This window comes from Manacus candei, unplaced genomic scaffold, assembly GCF_025592945.1.
Source record: "Manacus candei isolate 608988 ecotype Guabito, Panama unplaced genomic scaffold, ASM2559294v1 h1tg000005l, whole genome shotgun sequence".
NCBI classification, from domain to species: Eukaryota; Metazoa; Chordata; class Aves; order Passeriformes; family Pipridae; genus Manacus; species Manacus candei.
In genome coordinates, this window is record NW_026138053.1 from 13540221 (window position 1) to 13551438 (window position 11218).

Genomic DNA, 11218 nt, shown 5'->3' on the forward strand with positions numbered 1-11218 from the left:
GCACAGTACAGCTTGCTATGTATGTATTGCTTTCTTCTTCTGCATGTGGGTATGGAACACTTTTCTTATGAACTGTGGTTCTTTGTTCCTGTGTTGGTGGCTCTTTGGACCAAAAGCATGGTAGGTGCAGGGAAACACCAGACAATACCTCTGCTGCTCTGCACTCAGTCAGTGAGCTGAGGGTTAATTAATGCTCTGTTATATAGATGTACACAAGCAGTAAATAGTCCTCTCTAATGGTAATCTAAGAAAAAGTATACACAAATAAGATTAGCTAGAACCTGGGATTTTAGGGTAGGAAGCTGGTGGCTTTTAGATATTTAAAATTTTTAAAATTTTTATTATAAACTGTAGAAGTAAGAGGCAAACTTGCCTGTGGGTCATGAGTGGGGACAAAGACTGGAACAACACTTTATTGTGGGAGAAGTGGGCTTAGAAAGCTTGCTGCTTTTGTTTGTTTGAAAAATCACCTATAGGGATTTTTTTCTAAACAAGACTGAAAGAGCTAGAGTTTAAAAAGCTAGTTCAAAACCATAAATACCTATGGTTTCTTCTGGGTTTAGAATAGAAAAGCCTTGTGTGCATGCATACATGCAGATAAGTGGGCACAGTTTTGCTTGTATCCAAAACCAGGTGTTAGATTAAAATAACTGTTCCCACATCAGCGACACCTTCACAAATAATATAAATGCTACAAGTGTAAAAGATATGACAAGAAAGGTGTTTCAAACAAAGTCAGTTTTTCTGCTTATTAATTCAGGAAGCTGATTCTCCTCTTCACCACTCCTTTTTACACCACTGATGCCAAAATAATGAAAACATGAATACCAACACTGTAAAAAAAAAAAATCCTCATTTAAAAAAATTTAGGTTCAATGGGTAGAATGCACACAGAATTCAGTTTTGAAATGTGAATAAATAGTATACTGTTCAAGCAATAGTGTACAATATCATGCTTTCCTAAAATGGTATTTTAATTTGAAGAATTTAATCTTGCTAAAACAGAAGACAGATATGAAACAGGTGAATGTTTACTCATGGAAAATACACAAAACAAGAAATTCAGCAGTATCTTAGACCATAATAGTAATAGCAGTGGAACAATGAAGTAACAATTGCCTGGAAACAGCATAAGAGAAAATATAGCCTTGTGCACTGATTTAAATAAAAGCCTGCATGTATGTTGTTAGATCATATTGGAAGTGACATTGTGTTAAGAGGATTCAGCCATTGAAGTTGTACTGATGTAAGCTCAGGCAGGATTTGGCCCTGCCTATCACATATATTATACATGTGCTGCTCACTCTCTTTTGCTTTTCTCTGTTCTGACCTGTTGGCTGTCCCTGTTGGCTGTGATGCTGACTTCATTCTTGACCCTGGCTTTCTTCCACACCCCACATCTCCTCTGGCTGCACATTACTGTTCTCATTGCTTTAGCCATCTATTTTTCTACCATAATTTCATCCTTACCGAAGTCTCCCTTTAAGAAATCTGATTATTTCAAGCTATCATTGAAGCTGTTTGCTTTCCTAGTTTAAAATGCTTTTATTTTGACCTTAATGCTTCTCAGTATAAGCACCCTATAAAAACATTAAAATTAATCCACTTGCAGCCAATTTTAATGTAAAAATATGACCATTTTAATCTTCAGCTATCCCTACCAGCTCTTCATTGATTTCAGGATCTGTTAAAAAATGTCTCTTCTTGTTTTCCTCCATGGATTTTCTCCAGAATACCTCTTCATCTACAGGCTTGACTTTTCATTCCACCTCTCCTTAGGAAGTAACTTTCACCAGAGCTGTGTGGATGCCAAATGCTATCAAATAAAACTGTTACACACAGTTTGCATTGTATATATGCAAATGCAGATAAAGTCAACAGAGGATAACGTTCCATTGGTCAGTGCTATGCAAGAGTGCTCTGGGATACAGACTATCTATGAGACGAAATACATCAAACTGTGTCCAAAGGGTGTATTTTGGACAAAAATTAGGAAATTGAGTTTTCAGAGTTGAGAGGCAATGGTTAGGACACAAAGCCTGTGGCTACAAGAATATTGAATATAATAGGGATCATGATGGCATCACCTCTCATCCTTTCTTCTGGTATGAAAGGCAGTGTTTGTAGCAGAGGGGGGCATTACAGTTGCCTCATTTCTTTTCCCTTACTCATAAATCTCTGAAGGAAGACCCCCTGCTAAGTTGTATGCTTCCACAACAGCTTCATGGTCCTTGTAATTAGAACAAATACGAAGACTTTTCAGCTTTCCCCCAAATGAGCACTGTAGTGTTCCTATGAGGTTTTCCCCCCCTTTAGCACTGCTGTCACCATTCAGTTCTGTCCTTTGTTACAGTTTTACCAACATTGTTTATAAAACTGCTCCTGAGCTGCTTCTGCTATCTGAAAAAAAACAGCTTTTCTCAATCCTTCCATCCTGCTGCTTTTCCATTTGTTTTCAAACTTCATATGATAATACCTCTTTCTGAGTGACTCCTTTTACTTTGCTACAAATTTCAGTTTGCAGAGGGACGAGAGAATACAAGAGAAATCTGTGACAGTGAGTAACACCTGAAGAATGCCATGGATTTGCACAAATGTCAGTTTACTTCCACATTTGTACCAAAACCAGGTACATTTCAACACCTCATGTTTGCTGAATACATGCACTAGTCACTAGAAAGCTGACAAATCCCACAGAAGAAGTATGAACAGCCACCATTGCATCCCTCATTCCCTTTTCAGGGATGCTAGTAGGAAATCCATTTTCAGTGAGGCAAAAGAACTGGAGTACCTCCCTGTGTTATTCGTGAATTAAATTAATTTTCAGTTGTCTTCTTTGCATTAGGTATTTTAGAAATACCTATTGGACAACAATATTTCTGGTTTTATGGGTAAGTGATTTGGGCTTGCTGCTTTCTTGAACTGTGACATTACTTTTGATCCATTTAATTCATCATTTCCATATTTGTAGCTATAATAGGAAGCAGTTCCCTACTAAGTTGGCATATTTCTGTAGCTGTACCATATGGTCCTATGGCTTGCATACCACAGAGTGAAGAACAAAAATAAAAATCAGAAGGTAGCCATCAGAAGTCTGCCTTGGAAAGCTCATGTGCCAAACCCTCTACTTGGAGTATGCTCACACCAAATTACAGCACTAAAATATTTCCTCACAGAGGATATGAAAGGATCCACAAACTCCAAAAGTGGTCTTGTGTAGGAGGACTTTTGGAAAAACTAATGTCCTACATGCCTCCCTGCAGAAAAAAACAAAACAAAAGAAAACAAACAAAAAACAGCAAAAAACCACTACAGCAGAAAGCAAGCAACCAGATAATAGGTGAGGTGGTGTGATATAATTTTCTAGATGAGTTTCTATGCTTAGAGGAACATTAGAAGATTATGACACTTCAGGCCTCAAAAAAGTTCATCTTTAAATGACTGTCCTGCCTATTCCAGATACAGCCGTACGTGTTACTTGATCCTGTTCCTCACCTGTCTGGAGAGGGCTTGTCTGATACACCCAAACATATAATTTGATAACAAGGAGAGCACAGCTCCCACTTATTTGCCAGAGGTCCCAGTAGACTAGAAACATGGCATGCCTTCCCGTGCAGGGAGGAGGAGAAACAACAGCCTTCCCACACCATCACACCCCTGCCCCTCCTTGTGCCCAAACCTGAGAAGGCTCTGCTGTATCCTGATGCAGAGCTGTGCCTGTGACATGGGGCTGAAGCCACAGTAAGCTTCAACATGTTCCTCTGTCAGCCCACAGCAGTTACCACCTTTTCCTGTCATTAGGAAAGTTTGCTCATTGTAGTTTTTCATATAATAACAATAAAGCTAGTTTTCATTTCATTACCAGTAGCTAAGAGTAATAAAAAAAGAAAAAAACCCAAACAAACAGAAGAGACGATTCTCTTTAAAAATAAGTGAATCAGTCAAGTCACAGCAAACTACTCACAAGAGAATTCATCCTCAGAACCTAATACAGAACAAGTTCTGCAGTGCACCAATACACAGTTTAAATAATGCCTTTCCAAAGCATGTTATCCTCTCTTCTTAGTGAAAGAAAAAAAATCCAAAGCAAAAAGCCAAAAAAGGTTCTATATTCAAGTTCAGTACTATTATCCCTACTGTAGCTGGTAGGTACTGCAATAGCATTGGAGGCAGCTCATTTGGAGGTATGACTACTTTCAGTATAAGAGATTGCAAGAAGTTAATTGTTTTACTCAGATTTTAATATTGTTATCCCAAGGAAAAACTGAAGTGGAAACAGGAGCAAGCTACAAGTACATCACAGTCCAGAATGAGAAATTCTTCTGATTTACTGTTGGGCTGGGAGAACCTAAAAATCAGGTTACTTGGTTGCCCAGACTAAGATACATGGTGCCTGATTTAAATTTCTATACTTGCTTCTTTTGGCCAAAGAACCTAAAAGTTTTAACCAGGGACATACAGTTACGTGCAAAGAGAGCTGCCAGGCTGGAAAGATGTGGATCAAAACATTACCTGTCAGGAAGGCTTTCACGGAGTCTCTGCTGTACATCTCTGCAATGGAGGAGAGAAGTAAAGGAAAACTGAGCTGACTGCTGCATTTCTTCCTCAGTAAAATCCAGGTGTAATAATGGTCTTGACAGGGCATATCAAGGGCTGGCAGCTCTTGCAGTGCTTGGAGGGACCACCTGGGCAGGCAGGATCTCACCAGCCAGGGCTCATCTCACCCCCCATCCAGGGAGGTGAGCAGGGCAGGGAGGGGACAGTCCCCACATCCATCTGCCACCTCCCTGGGCACAGGGACAGCCCAGGACATCAGCCCACAACCAGGCAGGTCTGTAGGGAGCAAGAGACCAGCACTCTTACAGCATCACTAAAGCCCAGGCTAATGATCCCAGGCTGGGCTGAAATAGGGTCCTGGGCAGGGTGGGGTGTGGCCTCAGGTGGGGCTGACCAGGCCCATCAGTACCCCCGGGGCTCTGGCAAGCCTGGATGTATGTAACCACTTCCAAAAAAAGGGGAGAAAACAATTATATTCTTATACTAGGTTTTCTTCCTTTTGCAGAGCTAGGAGTAAAATTCCTATTAATTTCACTACTGAAAATTAGTATCTGTCCTCCACCAGGAGTGGAGAGAAAGAAACTGCTTATGGATTTTTGGATCTTATCCTTTCCACTTGTGCCCACCATGTAATGTGCAGGAGACAACTCAAGCCTCCAGATTCAGCATTTACTGAATTCCATAGGTGAAACTATGTAATTGAAGAGTACTGTATGCACATTTTCTGAACTCATCCGTACTTTTAATTCTAGCCTTACTAGAATATTGCAGACAGCCTACAACTTTACTTCCTAGATGATATACAAGCTGGGGTTTTGGGGTTTTTTTTGGTTTTCATTCATGGGAGTTTAAACATACTGAAATCACTCTTCAAGATTTTTTTTCTGCTCCTTCTTAGACTATTTTTTGGTAAATAAAGCTTCATAAAATGTCCTAAGTGTTACAGTTTAAATCTATTTTCAAAGAGATTTTTTTTTTGCATATCAAATATCTGTAGGCTTAAAAATTTGTTATTCTTGGCTACAATGCTGTCACAGATATTTATACTTGTTTTACTTTCTACTTTGCTTATTGTGAATAATTTTGAATAATATTGTAATAGACAGCATATGTGTACTGTTAGAGGAATAACAGCATTCTGCTGTTGTCTGTAAGTTTTAGCTTGTATTCAACATGCAGAATATAAACGAGTCTCCAGAAAAGAAGTTTAATGTATCAACTTTTTTTTTCTAAATTAAACTCCAGAAAGGAAAGTTACAGTGCTACAGTATTGATTCATCTTCAGAAATTAATGCAATGAGTACTTTAGGCATAATGCTTTCAGGTCTTTCTCAATGTTATAAAAATTAATGAAAATAAAATGTGTGGTTATACAAACTAGCATGAAAAGTGGGTGTCTTTTGTAGGAATTTTGTAATTCAAAACACCCGATCATGTGTAACACGATTAAATTTTGCTCTGACCATCATTAGGTCCATAGTGACTAAGGCAATTTGAGAATTTTCAGAACATCCTTTGCCTCCCTGATTCTGTCATCCAAACCAGGATCCCTCAAGTAGTTGTAAGCCCATTCACACCCCCCCCCCCAGTCTATCTGGCACATGCTGCTAACAGCAGCACACAACCCAATTCAGTGCCTTCAAGAGGGTTATGCCCATGTTTAGAGTTATGTACATACTTTAGTGCTTAGTTGGATGAAGCCCAACATAGTGGCTTGCCGACCCTTATTTCACGTGAAAAAACTGGTTCAAGAACAGCCATCTTGATTGAGATGTTGAGAGATTTCCACAAGACACGCTCCACGATCTTCCTTCCAGAGAAACACTAAATTCAGTCCATGCCCAATCAGCAATGTCAAAGTACAAGTCAACAACTTTTCCCACAAAATATCTTCACCTCCCTGCACAAGCCCCCCAGCCTAAGATGTACTCCTCTACCTTTCATTTACAGTAGTTTTGCTGTGGTGATTTTCTGAGGTACTGTGTGTGAGATTAAAACTGTGATTGGATTACAGCATACAGTAATAAATCCCTGTGGGCTGCTATGAAATGTGCAGTATATATTTCATACCCAGACTTTTCCCCTTAAATTTTCATTGTTTTAAGTTACCTATAGGCACACAAGTGCTCTTGTGCAATAGCACTGGAAATATGACTTTCATATTTCAACTCCATGGGGAGAATTCAGTGCCAGTATTTAAAAAAGTGACTAATTTAACAAAAATACAGGGACCTAACTCAGATAAAGCAATTTATATTAACTTCTTTTAGCCACTTTGATCTCTGTGGCTTGCTCTGATTTTGCTGAAGAAAATACCTGGCTCTCTGAAGCCCACCTGCTGCAAACATGAAGAAGCTGATGCTTTGTCTAAGCAGATCATTGGGACATCCCTGTTCTGCCCAAATCCATCAAGAGGTTGCAGACCTGGCTGTCCCAAACCAGGGTTCAGCACTGGGGCTCAGCACCATAGGCAGCCTTCTTCACAGCACAGGTAGAACTGAGTTCACACAGAATTACTCTGACTATGATCTGTACCTGAAGGGAATATTAATTGTTGGTCACTTAAATGATGATTTAAAGGCCAGGTAGCTTCAGACTGTAGATTGTACTGTCACACATGCAGCTAACACTCAGTTCGCAGACTCTGCCCAGAGAAGGCACATCATTTTCCCTACCTGCTTCTCCCTGGCATTCCTTGTAGTCTCTCTTAGGCATCTTTTCTTTACTCAAAATTATTTCAGTGTGTATGATTAAAAAAAGGTATTAAATGGCTCTGTTCCTTTCATAGGCACTTCTTGGAACTTAGTAATGAGGATGGGTTTAGTCCATTTTCCAGCAATGCCTCTGCCAAGGAGAAATGCATAAAGACTATTTCATCTGGATAACCCAATGTTTCCATTACAATCACATAACATCTAATTATGTACTCCATAAATCTTCATATTTTGTTATGAAGCTCATAATAACAAAGTCTGATAAATAGATTCTCTCTCATGGCCACTACCAATTGAGTAGAAAAAAAACTTATTTATGAAGCTTTATTAATAAAATCTGAATAATTCAAACAGCTTCTTCAGTGAAGAAACAGCAGTAGAGTATATTCTTATTTGCATATAAATGAAATGATGCTTTAGTGTCAGAGTGAAGAATTAAATAATATGAATTTTTACAGTGCAGTCCTGACAGCCTCATAAATATTATGGTCATAAGTTGCAGTTTCCTAAAAATCTCATTTTATCTTTTATTACAAAAATATGACCAAAGGGCCAAGTCCTGCTCATTTTACATGTGTGAGTATTCCCAATGACAACACAATTTTTCAGTAAGTGAGGTTACCAGATTCAGCCTTATGTCAGCTAGTGGAGCAAAAGCACAGTGTTATCTACATATCTATTAGGAGACCAGAATCTCGTATTTGACCATGAGAAGAACCTTGTGTGTTGGTGAAATATAACAAATAACAAAGAAAACTGTAGGTCTACATTCAAAGAGGCAATATACAACAGCAGGAAAGGAAAAGCACACAGCTAATGCACATAAGATGCCAGTTTTGCCAGTTATGCAGGTACCAGTTTGGCCAAGCCCAATATTCCTGTTAGGCTGTAAATAATCACTAAAGCTGCAGCAAATATAAGAATACTTAAATTACTGTAAATGGATTTTTCTTCTGAGGAAAGCTCTGATTTTGTGTATTTTCTTCTAAAGGTTGAAAAAGAGCAGCTATAGGGAGAACTGAGCTGGATGAAATGCATTCTCCTAGAGGTCAAATAAAGGTGAAGGCCACGGGCACTACTTAAGAAACTTCTCTGAGAGATGTTGTGCAGTCTCAGGAGCTGGGACAAGAAGTGTGTGCCCATCTTCCCATAACCTGTCAGTGGTATTTTTCCAGCCACAGTGCTGTGCAAGTAGGACAGGATAGTCAAATACAGATGAGGCATACATTAAAAGGAAAGCTAAACTTGGGGTGATAAGAGGAAAAGAATTATTTATAGAGGTTTTGGAAAGTTTATAAATCATAGAAATTTATCTATAAAGTCTAAAGAAGAGAGACTATGGGAGTATATAGTCTTATCTCCTGTAAATTACAGGCAACTGTTATTTAACCATGAACTGAGCCTGCCGGACTTCAACACAACATAGCCTGTGTTTGGATAGCCTGCATTTTTCAGGGAGGCATTGAGTCTCAATTTGAAGACACTGAGAGCCAAGGAATCAACCACAGCCCTTGTTTATTCCAAGGATTATTTGTTATCAGTGGTACTGAACTAGGTACTGAACAGTACACTATTTTATTTTGCTTAATTCCAGCTGCTAGACATAACTCCTTCTTATTTAACTCTGGTAGGTTCAAGTGGTCCTTATATTCAATATTTTCCCTGTGCATATATGTATACACTGTTATCAACTTACCTTTCAATCTCTTTGGTTCAGTGAGTAGTTTAAGATTTTTAGTTCTTCAATTACATGGCATTTTCTCTGATTTTAGATCATTCCATAGCTCTTCTCTATACTCACTTCATTTTTTCCGGTATCCATCTTGCAATATGAGTATCAGAACTGGCTTGACCACCATCATAACTTTGCACATACAGGTAAAAATTGTCAGCATTAACAGCTGTGCTCTGTCTATAAGTCAAGGTTTGCACAAACCCTTTCTGCTACAGCAAACTCATCAGCTTACTCAGCTTGTCCTTTTTAAACTTCTCCATTGTGTAGGAGAGCCTACATTCCTTATTAGGTATACATTGATAGATTTTATTAAAACGTACATTGTTTGAATGAGATCCAGTTTATAAAAGGTCAAGAATTCCTCTGTATCTTTGCCTGAAGTAATTTTTATATCTATTTTTAACTGCCTTTAAATAGGCCGTAGAGACTGCTATATTGTGGTATGTTTTATGACACCACAATAATTCTTGATATTTCAGATATAACTGATCAGAAAATGCTGGCAGACACAGTCACTGCCACATCCAAGAGCATTATTCTAGGGCCGTGCTCATTTGCATGTGAGAGCAAAGCTGGCAATCTCAGCTTTCCTGGTTAAGGAATGGAAATGGAAAATGAAAAACAAAAAAAAGGATCTTAGTGCCATGGTTTTCAAATCAATCTCTTCATGTTAGTGCAAGACTCATGAGTCCTGAATGATTGAATTTGACAGTATTCCTAAAGGGCACAATAGCGTGAAGAGATTTGTCTCAACCTGGTGCCAAAGAGAGCAAAATTTTGCCATAGAATCATATTGCTAACAGAAAGAGTAATTAAAAGTTGGAAAGCATGTGTCATTCAGGCTAATGAAAACTGAATGGTACATTTAATAGTCTCTACTGTCATTGAAATTGAATTTTGTATATATGTATATTTGTATATATATTTTTAATACTGCCATTAAATATACTTTTATTTGCTCATTTCCAAGTAGTTTCTGGTTTCTAATTTATGAACAGATGTTCTTGGCATCAAGGGGATGTTAAGGATCTCCTACCTCTGTTTGTGCTGGATAAGTTCATCAGTTACCTTCCTGGACTTTGCTTATCAGTTTTTCAAGGCTGGAAGACAGTACAAACACACGGAGGCTTCTAGTTTAATTGACCTAGGAAGAGGTTAATAGATGTGCTCTAATGTCAGCATGGATTCTTTTAGGCCTGTCAGCAGATACAAAAAGTTTGATTCAGCTGCAGATTCTGGCAGCAGTGGATGCAATCCCACAGCAATGTTTGGATCCTTTCTGGGCAAGCTCCCAAAGGTGGGCTTTGGTGATGGCTTGTCAGCCATAAGGAATGTTCTGCATGGGCCTGTATTGTCATTTGGCTTCTCATCCTTCATATCCAACCTAGAGATAAAGCCACAAGACAATGCAGCAGTTAGGCTCACAGAGCATTAGATGTTCTGCTTTGTTTGTCATATTCTGTTGATGCAATTTCTTCTCTTTCCTTCTGAGAAGTTCCTACCGTGGTGCATTGTTAGAACTGGAGCTCAGTGTTGAATGATAAGGTAGAGCCTTCTTTGCCCCAAGAGTGAAGGAGTTTCTGCTAATCCAAGCCAACAGGAAAGGAGTGTCTCCTACTGTAGGAAAGGCACAGAAGTTGTACAGAAGCAAATCAGCTGTGTCTTTGCCTATTCTACATTAATTCAAAATAAAGCAAAAATAAGCTGGAGATATTTAAGCAAATACTGAGGAAATACAGTGGAAAAGGTACACCTAATCTGTCACTCTCCCATGAAGATGTACATGGAGATAGACATTGATGAAGAAGTGACTTTTGAGAAGACATTCATATGAGGAGAGTCATAGTCAATTTGACTGAACTTCCGCCTTAAACAGAGGAGAGGCAAGAAAGAACAGAATTTGACCTACGTTATTTTGTCATTATCCCTCATTTAATTCATGTTTAATATAATCTGCTTTTAAATACTGTCACCCTTAACTGAAATTATTGAGCTAGCATACTTAACTTTGCTTAATGTCAAACCGCTGCCCTGGCTTATTAGAGCCCTAAACAGGAAGTGTAAATTAGAACAACTGTTGGGAAAAACCCCGCACACATCAAACCTCACCGCTGAAAACCACCAAAGCAGCTCAGCAACTTGATTCTGCCCCCTCCTTTTAGACTGTATAATACGAAACGCAAATTAGCAAAAGTGGTGGAACCTGTTTCTG